We start from the raw sequence: 26,066 nt of genomic DNA, 5'->3' as shown, positions 1-26,066 counted from the left end.
GTTTCAATTTCATTACTTGTGATTGGTTTGTTCATATTTTCTATTTCTTCCTGGTTCAGTTTGGAAGGTTATACCTTTCTAAGAATTTGTCCATTTCTTCCAGGTTGTCCATTTTATTGGCATAGATTTGCTTGTAGTAGTCCGTTAGGATTCTTTGTATTTCTGCGGTGTCTGTTGTAACTTCTCCTTTTACTTTTCTAATTTTATTGATTTGAGTCCTCTCCCTCTTTTTCTTGATGAGTCTGGCTAATGGTTTATCAATTTTCTTTATCTTCTCAAGGAACCAGCTTTTAGTTTTGTTGATCTTTGCTATTGTTTTCTTTGTTTCTATTACATTTATTTCTGCTCTGATCTATATGATTTCTTTCTTTCTGCTAACTTTGGGTTTTGTTTGTTCTTCTTTCTCTATTTCCTTTACGTGTAATGTTAGATTTTTTACTTGAGATTTTTCTTGTTTCTTGAGGTAGGCTTGTATAGCTTAAAACTACCCTCTTAAAATTGCTTTTCCTGCATCCCATAGGTTTTGAATCATCGTGTTTTCATTGTCATTTGTCTGTAGGTATTTTTTGATTTCCTCTTTGATATTTTCAGTGATCTCTTGGTTATTTAGTAACATATTATTTAGCCTCCATGTGTTTGTGCTTTTTACATTTTTTTCCCTGTAATTCATTTCTAATCACATAGTGTTGTGGTCAGAAAAGATGCTTGATATGATTTCAATTTTCTTAAATTTACTGAGGCTTGATTTGTGACCCAAGATGTGATCTATCCTGGCGAATGTTCCATGCTCACTTGAGAAGAAAGTGTAATCTGCTGTTTCTGGTTGGAATGTCCTATAAATATCAATTAAATCAATATGGTCTATTGTGTCATTTAAAGCTTGTGTTTCCTTATTAATTTTCTGTTTGGATGATCTGTCCATTGGTGTAAGTGAGGTGTTATAATCCCCCACTATTATTGTGTTACTGTTGATTTCCTCTTTTAGAGCTATTAGCAGTTGCCTTATGTATTGATGTGCTCCTACATTGGATGCATATATATTTATAATTGTTATATCTTTTTCTTGGATTGGTCCCTTGATCATTATGTAGTGTCCTTCCTTGTCTCTTGTAACATTCTTTATTTTAAAGTCTATTTTATCTGAGTATTGCTACTCCAGCTTTCTTTTGATTTCCATTTGCATGGAATATCTGTTTCCATCCCCTCACTTTCAGTCTGTATGTGTCCCTAAGTCTGAAGTGGGTCTCTTGTAGACAGCATATATATGGGTTTTGTTTTTGTATACATTCAGCAAGTCTGTCTCTTTTGGTTGGAACATTTAATCCATTCACATTTAAGGTAATTATCGATATGTATATTCCTATGACCATTTTCTTAATTGTTTTGGGTTTGTTTTTGTAGGTCCTTTTCTTCTCTTGTGTTTCCCACTTAGAGAAGTTCCTTTAGCATTTGTTGTAGAGCTGGTTTTGTGGTGCTGAATTCTCTTAGCTTTTGCTTGTCTGTAAAGCTTTTGATTTCTCCATTGAATCTGAATGAGATCCTTGCTGGGTAGGGTAATCTTGGTTGTAGGTTCTTCTCTTTCATCACTTTAAGTATATCATGCCACTCCCTTCTGGCTTGTAGAGTTTCTGCTGAGCAATCAGCTGTTATCCTTATGGGAGCTCCCTTGTATGTTATTTTTTGTTTTTCCCTTGCTGCTTTCAACAATTGTTATTTGCCTTTAATTTTTGCCAATTTGATTACTATGTGTCTCAGTGTGTTTCTCCTTGGGTTTATTCTGTATGGGACTCTCTGCGCTTCTTGGACTTGGGTGACTATTTCCTTTCCCGTGTTAGGGAAGTTTTCGACTATAATCTCCTCAAATATTTTCTCACATCCTTTCTCTCTCTCTTCTCCTTCTGGGACGCCTATAATATGAATGTTATTGCATTTAATATTGTCCCAGAGGTCTCTTAGGCTGTCTTCATTTCTTTTCCTTCTTTTTTCTTTATTCTGTTCTGCAGCAGTGAATTCTACCATTCTGTCTTCCAGGTCACTTATCTGTTCTTCTGCCTCAGTTATTCCACTATTGATTCCTTCTAGTGTACTTTTCATTTCAGTTATTGTATTGTTCAACTCTGTTTGTTTGTTCTTTAATTATTCTCAGTCTTTTTAAACATTTCTTCCTTCTTCTCGATCTTTGCCTCTGTTCTTTTTCCGAGGTCCTGGATCATCTTCACTATCATTATTCTGAATTCTTTATCTGGAAGGTTGGCTATCTCCACTTCATTTATTTGTTTTTCTGGTGTTTTATCTTGTTCCTTCATCTGGTACATAACCCTCTGCCTTTTCATCTTGTCTATCTTTCTGTGAATGTGGTTTTTGTTCAACAGGCTGCAGGATTGTAGGTCTTCTTGCTTCTGCTGTCTGCCTTCTGGTGGATGAGGGTATTTAAGTGGCTTGGGCAAGTTTACTGATGGGAGGGACTGGTGGTGGGTACAGCTGACTGTTGCTCTGGTGGGCAGAGCTCAGTAAAACTTTAATCTGCTTGACTGCTGATGGGTGGGGTTGGGTTTCTTCCCTGTTGGTTGTTTTGCTCGAGGCAACCCAATACTGGAGTGGAGTCTCTGTTACTCCCTTTCCTGTTGAAGCTCTGCAAACAAATCCCACTAGCCTTCACAGTCTGATTCTCTAGGAATTCCTCCTCCCATTGCTGGACCCCCAGGTTGGGAATCTGGACGTGGGGCTCAGAACCTTCACTCCAGTGGGTGGACCTCTGTGGTATAAGTGTCCTCCAGTCTGTGAGTCACCCACCCAGCAGTTATGGGATTTGATTTTACTGTGATTGCACCCCTCCTACCGTCTCATTGTGGCTTCTCCTTTGTCTTTGGATGTGGGGTATCTTTTTTGGTGAGTCCAGTGTCCTCCTGTCGATGACTGTTCAGCAATTAGTTTTGATTCTGGTGTTCTTGCAAGAGGAGTGAGAGCGCGTCCTTCTACTCCACCATCTTGGTTCAGGTCCTGTGAGTTTAAAATAAATTAATATATGAGGAATGTTTAGACCACGGACCATAACATAATGTCAACTATTTTAATCGTATAACTTGATTGAAGAAACTCATTGCTGTTTTCCCAGGTATGTTGTGTACCCTGGGAGAAGGTAGTTTTATACAACAAGCCAGTCTCTGTGCTGGGAGCATGCTTCAGATTCATTAGCCCATTGTGTTTCCCCAGGAATCTTATGAATGAGGGATTTTACAAATGAGGAAATTGAGGACTAGAGAAGTTAGCCACATGACAAATTTTGCACATCTACAGAGTATTAGAGCTGGAACTCAAATCCCAGCTTGGCCCCAGCACTTCCACTTTCTCTTTTATCACTCTACCCACTGCCTATGGATGGAAATGGAATAGCCCAGCAAGAGAGCATGTTTCTGTTCATGTGACTAGGGGCCGGCTAGGGAAAGGGGAGTTGCCATCTGACTGGTGTCGTTCCATTTCACAAAAGCATTATTTCCTGACAGGTTCTCTGCATATTTATTATGGTTAATACTTGAAATATTCAAAGGAGAAATGAAACTGGCACTTCAGGAGACTCTTGTAATGATTTGAAACTTGAAGACATTGGTCTGTAATTGTTTATTGTCTGCCTACTATGTGCCAGACACTGAGGCTTTGAAAGTAAATGGAGAAGTGATAGAATTGATTAAATAACAACACAATGAGTGCATATTCACAAACCATGGTAAGTTGCATGAAAAAAAGTTCTAGAGTGTTAAAAACGATAGATGGATGGTCTGATCTGATCTAGCTGGGACGTAATAGACAGCATGTGGAGGTCTAAAGGAAGATGAGAAGTTCACCAGATAAAGAAGAAAATAAATATTACAGAGAGAAAGGGCAGCACGTGCCAAGGCCCTGAGGATAAGGGAACATAGATTATTTGAGGGAATGAAAGATTCCCACTGTGTCTAAAGGATAGAAATAGAGGGGAGAAGAGATTCAAGATGAGGCTGGAAAGCTAAGAAGAAACTAGAGTGTGCAGAACATTGGTGAGCACCCAGAATTAGTCTTTGCTCTAAGAGAATGGAAAGGGATTTAGTTCAAAAGAATTAGGATTTTTGATAGACTGTAAAAATTCAAGTCATCTGTTTAGGATATGGTTTATACAACAGTACCCATCATATTGTGAAGAAATGACAAAGTCTTCCGCTTGCCTGCCAACTCTGAAAGGTAATGAGTGGCCATGGGAAAAATGTGTTGGAGACTCTGTGGGTATATCTGGAGCCAGTGGGAATAAGTATTGTCCACTGATGATGTATGCCTGGGATAGGCCGGAGCTGGCTGCTCTAACAGTGTCTGCATAACGTACAGTGGCTCAGACTGACCCAGGTTTGACTCACAGCTCTGCCACTTGCTGTCTGTCAGAATGTAGGCAGTTTACTTAATAACTCAGAATGTCTGCTTCCCAAGCTGTAAAATAAACAAAGCAGCACTCACCTGCAGGAGATTTTGTGAGGATTATAAGAATTAAAATGTTAAACAATCCCCCATGATGGACTCCATAATAGTAAGCTCCCTTAGTATGGAAAGGAAATTGGGGAATATAATCAGGGAATAATAAAAGTTGAAATTCCTTAGAGTGAGAAGGAAGGAAAAAAATAGAAAGGCCAATTTATTTCATCTATTCACAACATATTTTTGACCTGCTTTCTGTATAATACGAAAACTCTTAGCACAGGGGACTGACAGCCAACACATAGGCTATGTTCAATCAGGCTTCCAGGACACGGAGGAAGGTTTTGGAGAATACAAGCTGGCTTCAAGTATGAATGCTGTGCAATAGACTTTTACAGAAACAGCCAAGTGGGCAGTTTTGCATTTTGCATTCATTTACCAGGTGTGATAACTGGGATGTAAACCAAAGTACCGAGATAGTCTAGATCTTAGACACTGAAGCAAATTTTGAGGTTGTCCACCCAGAAGGCCTGCAAACAGGAAGTAGTCAGGATCCTGTTGGATAACTCAAACACACTGAGAGGGTAAGAGGTTTGGGATGCTGAAGATTAAGAGGGGATTTGTGAAGAGGATTTCTTCAGAAGAGCTGTTAGTGCGCTGTCAGTGCCAGCCACCCCCAGCGTTTCTGAATATGTAGAACCTGAAATAAGCAAGGAATAGGAAAGGAGTATAAAGTTTCTTTAACTTTTCGCCTGTAAATACATAGGTGTTATAACCCATAGGGTTGAGAAAGCTTACAGGTCTGATGAGAGAGCCATTTTTCTATGATCTTTGACAAGTGTGGAGTAAGGTTCCAGAAGACTGGAAATAAGCAGTTTCTAATTTTCCAAAAGTTGAATTTCAGAAATGATAAGCCTATGCCATTGATTTGGGCAAAACCCTAGAGGATATTTCTAAACATTTAGGCATGAAAATGGTCATCACTAGGAGCCAGCACTTGTCTGAGAGGATTACTGGAGTGGCCCCGTCAGGAACATGCTAAAAAGAATGGATTCTGATTTTAGAGGGAGATATGACAATTAGGTTAATTGCAGAAATGTGGGTGCAGTGATAAGCCAGAGTCATATTTGATAATCACTTTACCCACATCCCTTCACAGCTTATTAGTCTAGGCGAGTATCCTTAAACTCATGACATAGGGCTGTGGTTCTCAGTGCTGGCAGATGGTTAGAATAAACAGGGGAAGTTTAAAAACACGTCAATACCTGGCCCTACCCTCAGAGACTCAGATTTCGTTTGTCTGGCATTGCCATCAGCTATTTGTATATTTCAACAACTCTCTAGCCGTTCTAATGTACAAAGGTTTAACACTACTTGCTTAGTGCTGTCTTCTTGGCCATAGGCTTTACAATATATTTTTAAAGAACATATTGAATGAAGACAGAGAAACCACTTGGGTTATAGTTCAGAGTTTTAATTTGCTTATTTCAAACTTAATTCCATCACTTCCTATGTTTGAAGTGATGGAATTAAGTTTAAAATAAGCAAATAAAAACTCTCCACAAGCTAGAAAAATAAAGAGAGACCCTAACAAAATGAAACGTTACAGAGATATGCAAATTAAATGAGTCAACACATGTAAAGAGCTTAGAGCAGAATCAGGCACATAATAAGTGTACCGCTCAGTACCGCTACCGCATCCAACCCTCTTATCATATGAGGTCAATTCTATCTCCTTGCTAGAAAAACTGAGGCCCAAAAAAATTGTGTGCCTTCCTACTCCAAGGTCATGAAGTAAGTGGCAAAGTAGGTGGGGGTTAAACTCAGTCCTGACCAACTCCAATGCCCAAGCTCTTATTTACTATCTTGGATGTTAGCGTTAAATTTGATTTTAGGGCTGAAAGGGGTATTAGAAATCACTTTATACATTTTAGAGACTCAGAGAGTTTAACTTGCCCAAGGGCAGATAGACAGTGGTAAAGCCAGGACTTGGAAGTGAGTTTGATTAAAACACACACACACACACACACACACACACACACACACAGAAAAAAATAAATAAATAAAGGAGAGAGGGAAAAAGGAAAGGCAGGCACGCAGGCTGGCTGCTGTGTTTAGGGGCCTCTCCAGAACAAAAGAAATCTGGGAAGGTTCTGGCTTATCCCACAGAAACGGAAAGCATTAGTAGAGAGTTCTGGCTCTGATTAGGGAAACCCCCAAGGAAGCTTCTGAGAAATGCTCACAAAGAGGTCCTTCTGTGTTCTCACAGACAATACTAGATTCTTCTGAACTGAAAGATTCAATTAAAAAGGTGAGCTCCCATGTAAAGGAGAATGTGAAGGGGTAGGAGATGAAGTTTGTTTTCTTTGGCAAAGCAAAATTCAGGCCTGGAGATATGGAGAAGGATATTGCAGGTGTTTTATAGTAAAACACAAAACCTTTGACAAGGAGCTAGTTCAGAAGGACTCTGTAACATGAGCTGTGGCTAGCTCTTGTCTCCACTTGTTAATGAAGAACTTTTAGGTCCCAGAGTGTACGCCCCAGTAGTAGGAGTCCCCAGGAGGGGTCCCACATGTACTCATGAATGAGATTTTTTGGCTACCATGTTGCTTCTACTCCATTTTTCTTCTTCTCTTCCAGCATTTGCTTTCCTTGAGACTTTCATTCCATGTGATGGAGTTACCTCACTCACTAGTGAGCATGGGGATTAAATGAGGGGACACATAGTTAGGCACTGAACAAATCCAAGTTAGTTGTAATAACAGCATCAATAATGGAGAAAAACAACTCTGCTGGATCCTTGCGCTGATTTAAACTAGATGGCCATAGAAATTAAGAGGGACCTGTAGAAGCTAGTTTGGAATATTGGAAGGGAAAGACCATCTTTTTCTATTGATGATGGTGACTCAGACTTTAAATACAGGAGGACAACCCCGTCAGGATGCAATGACAATTGCAGGCATGAGTCTCTATGTGTAACAGGGTCTCTTAAACTGACTCTTGGTGGACACTTGACCTAGAAGCCAGATTCCTCCAGCCTGCACCCCTCAGCTCCAGCTACCTTGGAGAATGAAGTTAAAGACAGCAATGCTTTAGAGGGTGTGTGCTGAGGGTCAGGGCCTGAGCTAAGTGCTCTAGACACATAGGTGACCTCCCTTAGGCCTCACAGCAACCTATGAAGCCAGGACTCTTACTATCATCCCTGTTAGACAGAAGGGGAAATAAACAGTCTGAGGAATTAAAGAACTTGCCCAAGGAAGAATCAGTTTTCTGATTCCAAGGCATGTCCTTAAGTCCTTTGGATGCCTGAGGAATCTCTGGCAGATATCCTGTACCCAGTCCTGCAGGAGGGCCTCCTGCTTCTCCCCTCATTTGCTCAGACCCTAAGACCACCCCCCATCTTGGCCTCCTCCAGCTCTAGACAAGGTGCTTTCCTCTGTGGGAATCTTTGTGAAGGACGAATTTAGCTTCTTGCCTCTGCATCTTTGCTTCTGAACCAGACGGAAGACTCATATGACTCTGAGTATCGGGTCCCCAGGGAGAGTGTGTGCAAACACCAGCTGCCACTGCGGCTCCTTTTGCACATGCAGTGCTTGGAGGGGCCCAGGCCCATTCTCTGAGGGGCTGAGCACACTGTCCCCTTTTGAGTGCAGAAGGGACACCTAGGGGTCATCCTGCCTTGCTTAAGATGCCTAATTCTCTGCAAGAAAAGGCGGGCTTTCCTCACCATTCCTAGCACAAACAGGCCTGATGCTGGGGATAAAACTGCCAGCAAGAGGCAGTGCTGCCGGACAGTACTGGCTCTCCCATCCCAGCTGATTTTCCTAATTTCCTCTCTCTGGAATGGAGGCAGCATCCACCAAATTCTGTTCCTCCTGCTGGCAAGAAGGTATGGTCTCAGCAGAACCTGCAGTTGCATTTCGGGGAAGAAACCTTGGTCATTTCCCGAGGTTTGAGGCAGGATTTCCCTGCCAGGTTTCTATGCAGGCCTTTGAAAGGCTTATCTAATTGAGCTGCCCTGTGTATGTCTCAAACTCCCAAATCCTGCATCAGCAGCACAAGAGGAGGCCTGCCACTTCCTTGAATCCTCATGGCCTTCCAGAAAATATTTGCCTTTATCCCATGTTATTTTAAAATTCTCATAGAGAATTCTGTAGAGTCTATATTAAGGATTTCGGAGGAAGATAACTTTGATCTTCCTCTGTAACACACACCAACTCCTTGTCATCTAAGTGCAATACAGCAAGGCAAACAATTCTGAGCTCAGAGAGACTAAGCTGAAATCACCCAAATTGCCATTGGTCATATTTCCTGGAAATATATTCTGAAAGGGAAACTTATACCCTCAAATTCTTGGTGAGTGCTCTCAGGAGCATCTATAAGGGGATGAGGGAAAGGAGACTGGTCAGAGGAGAAGTTGAATTACAATGAAACAGAGAATTCAGCTGATCCCATGGGAGAGCTCTGAAGCTGGGATGACCCTTCAGAGATGTCCTAAATTAGCTTCTCTGTACTTTGAACCTCTGCATAGACACACCCCCCAGGAAGGGGTGTGTGGAACCTGGGATGAGATAGTTATCTTTGAGAGCAATTCTTCAAGAGGAACTCAGCCATGGGCCATCAGCAACCAACAAACATTCCCTGCCGCTGGGGGTACTGAATGCCTCTGTTCTGAAGGTAGTTTGGGGTGGCACTCCACAGCATCCACTACACAAGTTAATTCTCTCACATTACAGGAAGCAGAGTCCTAGAGCAGGAAGTTGGATGGCCCAGGGTCACATGGTAAGGTGATGAATAAAGAATAGCATTAAGCAGTCACCCACAGCAATAGAAATAAAAGCAAAAATAAACAAATAGGACCTAATCAAACTTACAAGCTTTTGCCCAACAAAGGAAACCATAAACAAAATGAAAAGACAACCTACAGAATGGGAGAAAATATTTGCAAACAATGTGACCAAAAAGAGCTTAATTTCCAAAGTATACAAACAGCTCATACAATTCAAAGCAAAAAACAAACAACCCAATCAAAAAGTGGGCAGAAGACCTAAGTAGACGTTTCTCCAAAGAAGACATACAGATGGCCAATAAGCACATGAAAAGATGCTCAACATTGCTAATTATTGGGGAAATGCAAATCAAAACTACAATGAGGTATCACCTCACACCAGTCAGAATGGCCATCATCAAAATGTCTACAAATAATAAATGCCAGAGAAAGCGTGGAGAGAAGGGAACCTGCCTACACTGTTGGTGGGAATGTAAATTGGTACAACCACTATGGAGAATAGTATGGCGGTTCCCTAAAAAAACTAAAAATTGAGTTACCATATGATCCAGCAATCCCACTCCTGGGCATATATCTGGAGAAAACTCTAATTTGAAAGGATGCACCCCAATGTTCGTAGCAGAGCCATTTACAGTAGCCAAGACATGGAAGCAACCTAAATGTCCATCAGTAGATGAATGGATAAAGATGTGGTACATATATACAATGGAATATTACTCAGCCATAAAAAAGAATGAAATAATGCCATTTGCAGCAACATGGATGGACCTAGAGATTATCATACTAAGTGAAGTAAGTCAGACAAAGAAAGACAAATATCATATGGTATCACTTATATGTGGAATCTAAGAAATAGTGCAAATGAACTTATTTACAAAACGGAAACAGACTCACACATAGAAAACAAACTTATGGTTACCAAAGGGGAAAGGAGGGTAGAGGGTTACATTAGGAATTTGGGATTAACAGATACACACTACTAAATATATAAAATAGATAAACAAGAAGGACCTACTGTACAGCACAGGGAACTATATTCAATATCTTGTAATAAATTATAATGGAAAAGAATATATATGTATATATATATAAAATCTGAATCACTTTGCTGTATACCAGAAACTAACACAACAGTGTAAAGTAACTATACTTCAATTAAAAAAAAAAAACAGCACTCAGGACTGTGAACTTCAAAGCAGTGCTTTCCCTCTCATACCAATAACTATATCATTTGCTAAGCATCCCCTATGTCCTCACCAACATGTTAAGCATATCATATGGATCTGCATATTAACTAATCAGACCAAACCCCAAACAGTGGGCATTATGATCTTCATTTTCTAATGGAGGAAGCTGAAGTCTCAAATGGATTTCGTAGCCTAGCCAAGTGCCTAGCACACATTACACATCTCTAAATCCTGTACTCATAACCCCAACTCTATCCCCCTAAAATTCACCCAGCTGCTCCGCGCTAGTGCTACACATCATGCTGTTACCCTGATGGTTAACAATGAAACAGGGACACAAGTTATCCTTCCCTGCCCAGCAACCCCTCACCCCCACGAGAACCACTGTTTTGGTTGTCATTTGTGATTCTTTTCTGGCACTTTGCAATTCCCATGCTCGCTTCATGAAATAATTTCTACTTTATCCAAAAAAGGAGGCCCAGGGATCACAACTCTGTGACTGAACATGGTTTCAGCCATTCAACAAACATTTATTGGGTGCTCAGCCTGGGCAACACCACGTGAAATGTTTTGCATTCCTTCTCTCAGGCTGTGCTATGGGGTCAGTACTAATTCATAAATGAGGAAAGCAGAGGCTTAGAAAGTTCAATCACTTACCCAAGCTCACACAGCCTGGATTTAAATGCAGACCTGCTTCGACAGAACTGTCTTCACTTACCATCTGTTATTAAGGAAATATTTATTAAATGCCTGTGCACTGCCCAGCCCTGTGCAGACATGTGCTGGGGACAGAGGTACACTTGGGGGACATGCTCACATTCCTTGTCATCACTGATACTGCATTCTAGGGCAAGAGTCACAAAACAAATGCCTACAGGGGCTTTAAGTGAAGTGGTTGGGTAGGGAATACGGGGTAGTGGAGAGTAAATCCCTTGCTTCTGGGACAGAGGCTGCTCAATTCCAGCCAAGTGTTGCCATGTGAGAACGTGGGCCCAGAGTGGTCAGATTTCCCATTCTTCAGAGGAGCCAGAAATCTGCATTCTATGTAAAATACCTTGATATTTTAAAGTTGGGAACTAATCCAATAGTTCTGTAATCACTAATGTGGGCTAAAAGATATGTAGAAGCCAGATTGAACCCTGGAGTCCATAAATGCCATCTTACACTGAGGCTGCGAGAGAGCTGGCCCTCCTGAATCCAGATCAATTTCACACCTAAAGATCAAGAGCACCCTACACTCTCCCCGAGTCTGGGGACTTTGCCCGTGTTACAGGAAGCTTTGGATAGTGTCTCTTAAGGTTTCTTGGTAGAGGAATCCTACAGTCTCCGCAGATCATCTCTCTGATGCCTTGAAGCTCCATTTTTCCTGAACCCAGGCTATTAGCTGACCCACTTCTGTCAGGAAATAGCTTGATTGTGGGCATCTGCAAACAGTAAGACAAGGTTACGTGACCACTGCTCAGAGCCTCCTTCCCCCTTCTCGTTCCTGCTGCCACCAGATGGTTCTGAGATAATGCCACGTCTTTCCGGCAAGAAATAACATTCCTGAGCCATTCTGCTGATCCCCTGTGATCATCCTGGGAATGCAATTTCTCAGCTTCTCCCCTCTTGTCATCGCTTCCCCTGTCTTATCTTCAGAGGGCTGGGGGACCTGAGCTGGTCACTTTCCAAGGAGAGTCAATCATCCCATGCGGGGCGCTCAGGGGCTCACGTAGATTGTATAAACGTGCAGTCTTGGAGTTCCGGCTCACCCACGGATGCTTACAATGTGTTTGTGACCACCTATCATTCCCAAAATTATTTATGATACCAATCTCACTCATTCTATCTTAAGATTCATGTTCTTTAATCAAACAAGTGCAGTTTTTGCCTCTCACAATTCCCCTGGGAGACAAAAAACAAGATGATGTTAGTTCATAAACCTGGCATCCAGACAAGCTTTGATCTCTGACCCCAGTCCTTCCCTTTGTCCTCAACATGACTCCAGCCAGGTACACAACATCTCTTTCTAGCTCTGCTGATGACAGAGAGGCAAGGAGTGGAGATCGAATCAATAGTTACTGCCTGCTCCTGGATATGAGGGAGAATTAGACCTCGGAGGTGAGATCATTGTTAGCTGGAGGAAAAAGCTGGCAAGAAAAGATGGCACTATTATTCTGGATCATTCATCTTTTTAAGTGTGAAACTGATGGCTAACATGCAAAGATCTGAGGGTTTCAAACCCAGAGAATATGAAAGATACTTTGAATACATTGCTCGACATAGGCGAATCTGGGCACTTGACGTTTTCAAATTTGAGGTTTCAGTTATTTTCATGCTACCCTCCAAAGGCCATGCTGTGTCACCATTTAAAATTTTTGCTGAGGCACAAATGTGGATCACACTATGAAAAGCAAGTCATTGCAAATGAGTGAGCTTAGCTGACTGCCCAGCATCAGATTCTCTATGGTGTTTTATCTCTACTTAACACATGATTTCACTAAATTCTCACAAAGAGCCCTGTTGGGTGGATATTATTACCCTCCTTTTACAGATTAATGTATAGGAGATCATGGTCTATGGCAATAGTCGTGAAGATGAGGATTTGAGAAAGTCTCAAAAAGTATCTCATTTGGATGTCAAGAATCTACTGGACGAATTTTCCTCTCCTCTACTTGAAACAATCCAGCTAAAAGAAAAAACATAAGTGCAATAACTTGGAGAACTCTTGTAACTGTAAGTCAAGCATCAACTGAGGCCTTTGTAGGCTATAAAATCTCATTAGATATACTACAACCTTCCGTTCTACCAACCACAAGCTTCCTCGTAGAGTCATCTGCCAGCCCTCTGCCCATTATGCTCACATGGTCAGCTTCCCCGAATACAAGCACTACCTCTATTCCTTTGGGAATACCCCCAGGCCAACCCTGTCAAAGATTTCTATAAAAATCCAACAAATGTTTTAGGGTTTTGTAGACTTTGCATAAGTTTTTTTTATTTTTTGTTTTTGTTTTGTTTTGGGGAGTAGTAGATAAAGAGGAGAGACACGAAGAAGTGCTCATTATGCCACCGTTTTACTCACCCTCCCTCCTTTCCTTCTTTTTTACACTCTCATTCTCCAAGCCCTCTGAGAGCTACAATTCACCCTCTCTTACACAGTCCTGGTTTTAAAGTGGCACCAGCCGACTCTCAGACCTCAAGGGGCTTAGGTTGGTCTCAAGTGAGGCTATCAAAGTGTTTTCCTGTGAAAATGTTCTTGTATCTGCTGCTGAAAGAATAAAAATCTCTCCCTTTGGTGATTTAACAATGAGAACTGTCTTAAAATGGAACAGGCTGCCCCAGGAAATAGGGAGATTGCTTTCTCTAAGCCAAACACATAGAAAAGCATTTAGGGAGACATTGGAGAAGGATTTCGATGGACGGTTATGCCAAGTTATCTTTAAGATCCTTGCAACCCAGAGATCCTTTACTGCAAAAGCTCTGAGCACTCCCAGACTTTGACAGCAGACAGACCAGGATTAGAGTCCATGCTCCATCTCTCACTGGCTGCAGGGGTGTGGGCACGTAATTTTATCCCCTCCACGACTCATTTCCCACATCTGTAAAATGAGGTGATACTTAATAAGTGACAAAGTGTTTCTCAGCTCTTTAGCACAATACCTGCTACACAGCAGTAGCATGATGAAAGAGGGCTGCTAGTATTATCTGTATTTCATTGTCACTGGTTTGTTGGTCAGTTGTCCAAGTCAAGGAGGCAGTAGAATTTAATGAAAACTCAATTAGGAGTCAAAAGAAATAAACTCTAGTACCACTTTTGCTACATATTACCTGAGTGGTGTTAAACAGGCCATTTGACTGATCTGGGCCTCAGTTTCTTCACTTGAAACTGTGGGGTGATGATCATGCTCCTGCTTGACCACCTTGCACAGTTGTTATGAGAGTGACATGAGAAAATTAAGGTAACCGTGCTTTGAGAATTTTAATTACCTAAAATATTGGTCAAAATGACAGAGTTTGACACATCTGCCTTAGATGTCTATCCCACAGTTTCTGAGTCCTCTTTTCCCTGGTGCTTTTGAGATGCTCCCAGCTTGCCTGGGACCCACCTAGGCACACCGGCTTGTTCATGGTCCTCAAGAAATAGCCCCAAATCTACCCTCAATCCCTCCTCCCTCCCTTGAAAATCTTGCTGTTCAGTGGTCCCTACTCTGCTGGTTCAAGAACTTATTAATGACTTTGTAAGCTACCATTCTCTGAGAACATAATTGTATTTTCAATTGGAGTCTTCTAGAGACATGATCCCATAAACCAACAGGAAGATAAGGATGGTGGAATTATTTTAGAGAAGATAGATCTACTGGCACCCATGCAAAAAACAGCCTATTTCATCTAGAGGTAGGCCAATTCCACTCTGTTTTGTGTCCTATTGGCGCTTCTATCCAAAGCCCCCGTTGATCAGCCATGAGATCCATGGACAGTCATATCCTTGGAAGAGCTTTCATTTTATACCAACCTACCTCTTCTTTACGGACAGAGGCAGAGTCATGGATCAGATGACCTTGAGACTTCCCTTCCAATTCTTGGAATTGAATATCAGAATGACTACAAGCAAAGCGACTACAACCCTTCCTCATTTCTTCAACAACAAACATTTACTAAACTCCTACAGTACACCAGGCACTGTGCCAGAATCTGAGGATGCGAAGCTGAATAAATGCAAACATAGCCCTCACCAGGGTGCCAACCTCTTTCCATGAAGCTAAGTAAAATTACCACTAAGTTCTAATATTTGAAAGAAAAAAAAAACAAAAACTTTTTACACACAGTTTCTCATTTGTTGTTCAAATAACTCTGTGATCTAATAACTGATCTGTCCATTTAACACAAGGGGCATCTGAGGCTCCGAGGGCTTGAGGGATTTGCCTAATGGCAAAGAACCATTAAGCAGTAGAGCTGGAATTTGAGAGGGCAGGTACATTAAGAGAAGGGTGAACCACTCATCCTTAGTCTCTGCCATTTGTCTCTGGGATTCTGGGCTTGTTTAAATCACTAGTGTGAACCAAACAGAAGTACATATTATGTGATCAACTCACCCTAGTCCATCTCATATATCAGATGCCTTCTGTTCTTAGCCCCTTGCTCTCTCTGCAGTGTAAGCTAGGATAACGTAGATGCAAAGACAAGGGTGGATTTGCACACTCAAAAAAGGCAACACAGACCTTGAGGAGTGTGTCAACTGCTTGAGTCGTTATCGTCCTCTTCATCAGAAGAGCCCTGATTTCACAGTTCATTTCAGAAATAAAATGGGGAAGTAGTGCATAAAATCAGAAGTCTAGTATTGACTTGAACAGTCTTGAAGCTCCTGGGCTTCTTAGCTAGAGACAATAACTTGGTCAGAGGGGTTTTAGCTCCTCATTCAGGTCCAGAGAGGACTGCAGCTATCTGCAGTTTCCATGACAACCACCTTTTGTTCTATAAGTAGATCTGCCCCAAGCACAGTAGAAGCTTGTAATCAGTTCTTAATAAATGTTCACAAACAAATGATCGATTACTGGAAATACATCTCCCTTCTCCAGTGTACAGCTTTCTCATTCCCAACAGTGAGTGAGTTCGTAAAGGCTTCTTCTGCATTAGAGGGAAATTTACCCCAGTGTTCATAGACGCTAACATAAGCAGATTTAAATAAACTTTGTCTATGCTGTTATTATCGAACTCTTTCGCAAAATAGTCTTTAACTAGAATTTCTCTAGGCCAAACCAATAACTCCATAACAAAACAGTATATCTCTGGTTCTTCCCCCCCTGCTATTGCAGTACTTCCAGTTTCCTCAAACTCCTCCCTGTTTGTTCTGGGAGTCCCCAGGAAGTTGCCCATCTCATGTAGTGGTCTTGGCTACCATTTTCCTGTTTTCCTGTTCAGGTTTGTAGCACTGATGTCTTCGGTCATGACCAATGCCAAAGACTCCATGATATAACCTTGTTTCTGGAGAGTGGTGACCTCTCCATTCCAGATGTGAGCTGACTTTGGCTCAGATTGTAGTCCTTCACAGGGACACAACTTGGAGGCCCAAACCACCAGTCTGCCATATGTGCTTGGAACTGTATCCTAGGACAACTACAACTTAAACTGTCAAGCTGCAACCCCTGCTACTGCATTGGTTGTAGCAGTAGCTACACCAGTCTGGATTTGACCAAAGAGGTGATGCTAAGTGATGCTGGTAACATTTGGGCCTCTTTTATTCCTAATATAAATAGTTAAGATAGTCCTACTTCTCATTCGTAGAGTGACTGGAGGAAGGAGAACTGAGCTTGGTTACTCCCTCTCCTGGGAAAAGAAAGACAGAGCAGAAATGTGGGGGACAGTCCCTGGGTGGACCTGAGGGACATATTTCTCTACCAGAAGTTGAGACACACGTCTGACAAGTGCGTTTATAGGGGCAATGGAACAGATGATTTGAAAAGAAGGTTCTTTCAGTTGCCACTTGTGTTTGTTATTCCCTGCCTTGCTCCATAGAGCAGTTGATGTAACTGTTAGGGATATTTAAAAAGAGCAAAGAAATTTAAACAAGAAGCACATATACATTAAAAAAAGACAAACATGATTGGGGCCTAAAATGGAGTTGAAATTAGGCTGATGCAAAAATGTCACTCAAGAGGCTTTGATACACAAAAAGAAAACCTGATTAGTGGGACTTCCCTGGTGGTCCAGTGGTTAGGACTCCACGCTTCCACTACTGGGGGTATGGTTCAATCCCCTGGTTGGGGAACAAAGATCCTGCAAGGTGCGTGGCGTGACCAAAAAAAAAAAAAACCTGATTAGTTATGGGATCCCTAGATTTCTCAGGATTTGCTTTAAATTTCTCAAGAAAAGATAGCTATTCCTGATACCAAATAGAAATAAGTTGCTCCCAAGAGGTCTTATAAAGTTAGCCCCATGAATAATTTTAGAAGATGTAGTCAACAAAACCAAGAAAAGCACTCAATGGGCAGAGGGCGACTGTAAGTACACAAATCACGAAAGATTAAAGGAGTTCCAGCCACAAACCGTAGGCTCTTGCCCTCTTCTTCCCCATCCCCTGCTGGCCTCTCCCTTTCATGTTTTTCCCCTTTATCTGGCACTGCTCTATCTACCCCTTTTTTCCCTCAGTGTCTCTATCCCTCTACCAATCTCTCTCTCCCTCAGTAAAATTGTTTCCTCTTCCTGTCCTGAAGTTCAAAAAGGATGTTGCAAGTTATGTGCCTTAAGGCTTTGAGTCAGCCTATGTTTCAACACAATCTCTATCCCTAAATATTTAGCAAGTTTATTGAATTCTAGCTAAGGTGATCATCTAGTCTTAAGACTTGAAACTTCAGCTGTATACTCGTCTCCCATGTTTGTACATCTGGTCCTGACCTCTCGCCTCAAATCCCGACTCTTACATCCATCCATCCAATGCCTCTGAACATCTCCACTCAAATCCTGGAAGCCCCTCAAGGTGTCCACATCCAAGTACCATGAAACATCTGAGTTTTTTCTCCAAAGCTTCTCCCGCCCAAGTCTTCTGCACCTCATGAAATGGTATCTCCATTTACCCAGTTACTCAAGTCAGTTTTCTTTCCACCCCTAATCGAATACACTTGGAAACCTGTTTGTTTCACCTTCAAAATAGACCCCCCAATCCAGCCATTTCTTTTCATCCCCAATACCCCAGTCCAAGTTCTCTCTCTCCTGTTCTACTGCTAAAATATCTATACAAGCCCCCTATTTCAAATCTTGCCCCACTCCCAGTCTAATTTCCACACAGCCTCTGCCATAATCTAGTTAAAACTAAAGCATTATCATGGCACTCCCTTGCTTGAAACCCTCCAATGCTGCCCTTGTATTGAGTAAAATTTAAATTCCATTATCAGGCAGTGGCTTCAAGGCTGTATATAACCTGGTCTCTCTCTCTGAACTCATCTCCAACCACTTTCCCCTTTATTTATTATGCTTTAGCCATACTGGTCTTGTTATTCCCAGAACAGGCCAAGTTCATTCTCACCTCAGGGCCTTTGCACTTGCTATTCCCACCACCTAGATCATGGTTCCCCAAGTTTTCATTTCTCCTTCATTCTGTTATATTGAACACCATCCCAGCAGAGCCTCTCCTCATCACCCCACCCCATTACTTTCTATCCCCTCCTTTGCTTTAGTTTCCCTCATAGCACACATTACTTCCAGTTATTTTATACACTTGTTTATTTGTTGATCGTCTGTCTCCCTCAGGCAGGGACCTTGCCTATCTTGTTCCAACAGCACCCTCAGCACCTAGTGACAGTGCCTGGCACGTTAGATGAAGTCAGCGTATCATTGTTGAGTCACCATTTGAATGTGCCAGACCCATGATGGAAGTTGAGTATCTGTTAATGAATAAATATCACAGGTGCTGGGGATATAACAGGAAACAGGCCTCCTGTATGCTCATGGCACTTAGCCGAAAAGACAGCTCTTAAGTACATAATAACAACAAGATAAGAAGAGTGTTATGATAGGGGAAGTTCAGGGAAGTAGCAGGACCTGTAATTTAATCTGGTATAGAATTTAACACCTCAGTTGTATGGCCTTAAACTAACCTCTCCCAGCCCTAGTATCCACCTGTGTGAAATGGGAATACAAATATTATCAGCTGTGTGGTCTTGCAAGGAAGACAGGGAAATGTATGTAAAATGGTTAGCACATAGTGTGTGCTCAGGAAGTTTCAGCTATTCTTGTTGTTATATGATATTAACATCTGGTATCCCTCATAGAACCCCTCAGCATCTTTTGAACTACATTCCTGCATTTGGGAGAGTGGCTTGCATTCTGAATTCTGCTCTGCCAAGTAAGAAGCCAGAGTCTTTTTCCCAGCCTATCTTGAAGCTCGAATGTCAGTACATAAATCTGGGCTTCCCCCAGCAACCTCACACTCTCTGATTAGGAAGAGAGCAGTGTGATGATGCAGACACCCCATGGACTCCATCTTTTAATAAAAAGGGTGGCTGGAGTGTCCAGCTTTGGGGTACAGCATTGGCTGAGATTCGGGCATTCTCGATCTAACATCACCCCTGTAGGTTGAGGTATTTGCCCCCAGTCGTGGAGTGGTGTAAACACCTCGTCCACAGAGGGTTTGAGTGTTCTTTCTGGTTGAATAGCTCCTCACACTGATTCTCTGGTCCTCCTGGAGATTTTGTGAGCTCCCTAACATCCTCAGTAAATTCCCTTTTGCTTAAGCTAGTTAGGGCGGGTTCCTGTGGTTATAGCTAAGAACCCAAGTGACACACAGATCACCTGAATGATTAAGTGGTTGAGGACCCTGTGCTGCGCATACCATGATGTTTACTGATCAGGAGTTTGTACAGGACAAGGGTATTGAGGAAGGGACCCTCAGGTAAAGGGGCATTGCTATCTCAAACGCAACCTCCTCCACGCAACCTTTCTTGGTGGCAGCTGAAGGGACTCCCTCCCTCTTCTGCCTCTCAACGTTGTTGATGCCAATTATTAGCACTTGTCGTAACCACCTGGCCTGGAACATGTTATAATCTGTCACATTCTTATCTTCCCTTTCAGTCTGTGTTTATTCGGGCTTCATTGAGCACCTATTATGTGCCAGGCTTTAAAGACACAGCTGGCTTCCAAAACTTTTACAGTTTCGCCAGATAACTAGCCTGCAAGCAACAACTGAAAGGCCCTGTGATATTAGGTCAGCAAGATGTTAGTTTAGCAAGATAATGTAATGACCAAATGCCTAAGCTTTGGGATCAGACTGACCTGGGCACAAATTCTGGCTCTGACACCAACTGGTGACTTTTGTTAAACTGTTTAATCTCTTAAGTCTCAATTTCATTATCTATAAAAGAAAGTTAATAATGATTCATACATAGGGTGGTTGTGAAAATTACATAAAATAATGTATATGATTCTTCGTAATGTTCAATAAATTTTATTATCATTAACAGCAACAAGTATGGCTGAGGATGCCAGGAAATCCTTCACAGAGGGGAAAGAGCTTGTGTTATTACTTAGAGGAAGCATTCTTAATCCAAGCAGGCAGATACACCTGTTCATTTTGTTTCTTGGTCAACAATTATTCATTTTGAAAAAATGGGTTTCTTGTAACATCCTGGGATGAGGAGTATCCTGTTTTGGTTCTTGTATTTCGCAAACAGAGAAAAATGTCAGAAGTTAATTTAGCTCACTCAGGTTCGTACTAGTTTTGTTGTTGAAACAGTGAAGGCCTTCTGTGAGAAAAGACTGTGCAGTACATCTGAATTGAATACCTGCTCTGTGCACAGCCTTGTGGAGGATACAGAAATGCATAACTACTTAGAGACACCACTGTGCTCTAGGCAAGTGAGGAGATGGAGATACACAATGTAGGTAGAAACATTAGAATGATCGTTTCGTGGTGCTGGACTATTTAAAGGAATAAAGAGCTCACGGTCAAGAGGAGTGGTCAGAAAATACATCCTAAAGGAGGTGAACTTTAAAGCTGTTCTTCAAAATATGAATAGAATTTAGACAGTGGATACAGAGGGGTCAAGGGGAAAGTTTCAGGAGGAAGACGAAATATGAGCAAAGGGCTTGGTGGCGAGGACACACAGGCTCATTCAGGAGACTTCAAGCAGTCAGATTCTCTGTGCAGAGCATTCCTATTGAGGACCCATGGAAGACAAGGATTTGGAGACAATTGCTAGATTAAGAAGTTTGGATTTCATCCTACAGACAACCAACACCCATTGCATGGTTTTGACGAGAAGATGTTAAGAATATACGCAGACTGTGATAAGAGGATGTGAGGACAAAATAATGGAAGCAGGAATTCAAATCAAAGGTCACTGCTGTCATACCGACATAAAATTGTCTTTGCTGTGGGATACAAAGGAAGGGGTGGATGAGGCAGATAATTTGCCTGAATAATCACCAGCACTTGGTGACTGGTAAACTACAGAGAGAGACGAATAATCCACACGGCATGAGCTGGAGGGGCCCTCAGCCTTGCAGTATTGTCTACAGACCACTTCTAGCAGAATTACTTGGGTGCTTGTTAAAAAATCAGATTTCTGTGCCTTATTTCAACCTACTGAATCAGAATCATAGGGACCAAGACCCTCACAAGCACCCTCATTTTAACCCCAAGTGATTTTTTTTGATGAAATTCAAACAGTTTAATTACACATGTACACTGAGGAATAACATTTTGCTAAAACTGTCTGTTTGGAAACTAGAAAGAAATTAAATGTATAAATTGATCAGTTCCTCTATTTATTATATCCAATATAAATATTCTATAATATGTAAGATGTGTTCATTCTTATTTGTGTTTAATATGATGAACCTGTATGATACTAAACCCATTTTTATACCCAAATCTTCCAAGTCATTCTTAATGTCTGTTAAAAGCTTGAGAATCACCTGTCTTAGAGATTAATTGACCAACTGAATTTGTTTCAAAGATGTGGAAATCAGAGTTCAAAGAGGTTAAGTGACACTCCCAAGGTCACACAGCTCTCTGTAACTAGGATGAGATCTTCTAACTCACAGGCTTGACTTGTTCTGCCATGCCATGCAAGACTGCAAGATATCTCATGGTTGGGTGTTGCATGGAAGGTACTACTTCCTCACTTGCAAAGTGGGGAGGCAAAAAAGCTAAGGCCTAATGGATGCAGGTGTGGCTGCCTGAAAGCTGCTCTCTCCCTGCTCTGGCAGAGGGAACCATCCCATGGGAGGCTGCTGCTGCTCTCCCGGTCCTCTCACCACAGCCTGACTCTTGGACACTGAGCATGTGGGTTCATGGGAATACCCATGAGTAGGGCCAGATGACCTCCTCAGGGTAGCCCGAACACATGACCACACGGAGGAAGTCGGTCCACACAGACTTTTCTGGCTCTGAGACGGACAGCTGCGCAGGGACTTTTCTTGTCTTCATTACACTGGGTACAGCAAGATTTGCGGGACTCCAGTTAACTCCTCTGAGTGCCATCCTCACTGATAAGCCATTTGTGTAGAAGAACGTACACTGAATTTGGAAGGAGAAGATATGAGTTAAAGTTCTTTTCTAGCTGTGTGATTTGGGTTAAGTTAATTATGATATATTGTTACCATGGGATTAAGCTATGCTAATCCCCTGACTTTGTAGGTTAAAAAACAACAACAGAAGCCAGAAGAGTAAGAATAACTTGTTCAAAGTTACACAGCATGTTAACTCTCTAAATCTCCATTTCCTCAAAATGAGAAAAATAATATCAAGTCTACCTTCCTCACAAAGCTTCTGTATGGCTCAAATGAGAAAATATATATGAAAATACATCATGGTATTTGATGTGTATGTCAGGGGCTTTTAATCTTCTCTTTACACATGAGTAAGATGGTAGTAATCATTCTCTCTCTCACACACACACACATACACACATAACACATGTATAACAATATAATATGATGTACACGTACACAGGTAAGATTTATTTAGAAGGACTTTGAGAAGAAAATTATTAACTCAGGGTAAAAATGTGTTTATGAACCCATTTCTGGGCCTACATTATGGACTCTGTCTTGTGGTTTCCTGGGGCAATTCCTCTACCATAACTGGTCAGCGGTGCTCTGAGCTTTCCCACATCCTACATTCTGATAGGCTGTCACTAGCACACCACCTCTATCCTGTTCTCTCACTGTCTGCCTCACCTTTCCTAGGGACAGGGAGTGGGGGGTCTAACACAAGTGTTGCCTAAAACAAGGGGAGCCTTAACAGGTATTTGAACTTGGGGTGCACAGCAAAGGGTCAAAGGCTCAGAAGACCAGGGAAGCTTGCAGCTTGGCTATTCCACTTGGAATGGGGTTTTTATATAAATGGCTTGCATTCGTTTAAGGGAAGATACCCAAAGTCCCTTTTTCCCAGCTTCAAAATAGATGAAAGTAGAGGAGGAAAGCAGAGAGGGAAAGGAGACGAATTTTTTTATCTGTAAGAAATAATTTACAACATGAATATCCTGAATATGAGTTACCTTAGAGAAACTAGAATTTTTTTTTTTTTTTTGTGGTACGCAGGCCTCTCACTGCTGTGGCCTCTCCCGCTGCGGAGCACAGGCTCCAGACGCGCAGGCCCAGTGGCCATGGCTCATGGGCTCAGCCGCTCCGCGGCATGTGGGATCTTCCCGGACCAGGGCACAAACCCGTGTCCCCTGCATCGGCAGGCGGACTCTCAACCACTGCGCCACCAGGGAAGCCCAAGAAACTAGCATTTTTTTAATTACAAAAATCATTTTCCTCCCACCTTTTGCAATGTCCCCATTATATAATGCAATCAAGCTCTAAGGTCTTACTCCTGTTTCAGCATTTCTCAATCAGATAATCCCAGAGTGCTTGTTAAAATGCAGATCTGTCAGCTTCAGTCCAAACCAACTGATTTAGAATTACTTGCCGAGATAAGTGAAACAAGCTTCCAATGAGATTGTCATGCACACTGGGGTTTGGAAACCACTGCCATGTCTCTCCAAGCACTTGAAATTATTTCCATTTTTTTCTCAGACAAAATGATCTATTATTTTGACCTCTTGCATATTTGTAGCCTTTGGGTCACCGTGTCTCTTTACAGGTCACCAAGATCTAGTAGTGTTCAGCGTAAGATGAAGCCAAAGATATTAGATGGAGTAAAATGAAAATATTGTCTAATGTTCTCTACTGTAAATCTTCACTCTTCTCTCTTCCTGCGGCAAGTTTCTTCACAGAGACACAATAAAATATACCCATTTTTAAACTTCCTTTCTTATGCACGCCAAAGCTTGAGAAACACTGCCCTCCCTGTGGTAGGTGCTGTACAAGCCAATGTCTTTGACCAGTAGGCTAGTTACATGAGAAATTTATGGTGAATGAGTCAGTGGGAGGAAGGAAGACACAGAGGGGAAAAAAAATGACAAGAAAAGAAGGATCTACATGGTTGTGGTATGTCAAGCCAGAAGAATTAGGTTCCGGTCCCAGCTCTGTCATTAACTTAGCACGTGACCTGGGGTGACTCACACCCTTCTCTGGGCCATGGGGTACTCACCTAGAGCCAGGAAGAATTCTCTAAGGCAGAGCTTCCGAAGCTGTGTGCCACGTTACAATTGTGTGCTGCAGATGGATTCCAAGTGTGCTATGAATTACTGAGTCTCTCAACACTCAGAGTGCCCTATGGGACTTGGTAGCTGAGGCTCTGCAGCCAGGTGCCTCCAACCAAGAGGAGTCTCATCACTGCTCCTTGGGGAGTGGTCTTAGCCGTTCTGGAGTCCAAGGACCAGCCTCACAGTCCCCAGAGAAGACAACTAGCACACTGTGCCATATTTACCATGTGTTGCTTCACCATGATGCCCTGAGTGCGGCCAAGAAGGTGCTCTACTGCCTGGGTATCTCAGCAGCTGGCTTCAGAGCACACCAATAACCATCCTGTATAAAGTCTAAGGGGACCAGAAGGGAGTTTGTTGCCAGGTGCCCAGAGCTTGAAGCTTAGGCCAAGATGCAGCCAGTTGGGGATAGATGGGTGCAGACATATGGTGAGGCTTTCAGGTCTGCCCAGTGACAAATGGTAGCCCAGGATTTCTGTCTTCACATGTATCAGAGTCTCTTGTCCATCTGCAGCTGATGGACAAGAAGCCTATTTAGTGGTTTCCACACTGGCTGCAGGACAGCCGCTCGTACCGTACACATGCAACGTAGAAATTCAACCTTCGTTATTATTTTGAAACACAAGATAGATAAAAGTTCAAATTTGAAATACTTTTGCTTTATCATAAGAAATTTAAACACTGATTTATCTGTATAAGAGAAGGATAAGCTATTAGGTTCTTTAATATCAAAAGTTAGAAATCTTCAATTGACTATAAACAATGATTTAAAATTTTTTTTTTTTTTTTGCGGTACGCGGGCCTCTCACTGTTGTGGCCTCTCCCGCTGCGGAGCACAGGCTCCGGACGCGCAGGCTCAGCGGCCATGGCTCACGGGCCCAGCCGCTCCGCGGTATGTGGGATCTTCCCGGACCGGGGCACGAACCCGCGTCCCCTGCATCGGCAGGCGGACTCTCAACCACTGCGCCACCAGGGAAGCCCCAATGATTTAAATTTTTTAAATCATCTGCTTGTGTGACTGAAATTCCTTGTTGATAGAGACCCCTAAGAATTTGAAGCGATCCTCATTAAAATATCTTGATCAACATTGCATAAAATCATTTCAAGCATAATATCTGTCGGTAAAAAGATATGTCAGTGGAAGTAAGTTCAAATTTCTCATTTAAAATTTTGAAATGATTTTATTTAGAATTTCTGTATAAATTTAAATATTTAATATTCTGTATTTTATTTTTCCTATAAGTGTATAAAGTGTAATGAATTTTTTCACTGAGGCTTACATAGCTGTTCTCAGAGTCCCTCCAGTTTACTCCTTGTCCTGTACAAATATTTTCATTTTTTATGTGTACAAGGTGTGAGAGGGGTTGGGTACAGTGTTCTAGGACAGTGGTTTTCAACAGAGGGTGATTTCACCCCCACCCCCGGGGGACATTTGACAACATCTAGAGATATTTTTGGTTGTCACCACCGGGGAGCTGTTTACTGGCATCTAGTGTGTAGAGGCCAGGTGTGCTGCTAACCACCCTACAATGCACAGAACAGTCTCTCATAAAAAGAATTATTGCACCTTTAATGTCAGTAGCG

The sequence above is a fragment of the Delphinapterus leucas genome, chromosome 1 (genome assembly GCF_059928025.1).
Source record: "Delphinapterus leucas isolate spDelLeu-1000000601 "Yukka" chromosome 1, BTC_Dleu_Yukka2, whole genome shotgun sequence".
NCBI classification, from domain to species: Eukaryota; Metazoa; Chordata; class Mammalia; order Artiodactyla; family Monodontidae; genus Delphinapterus; species Delphinapterus leucas.
This window is presented reverse-complemented; position numbering follows the sequence as displayed.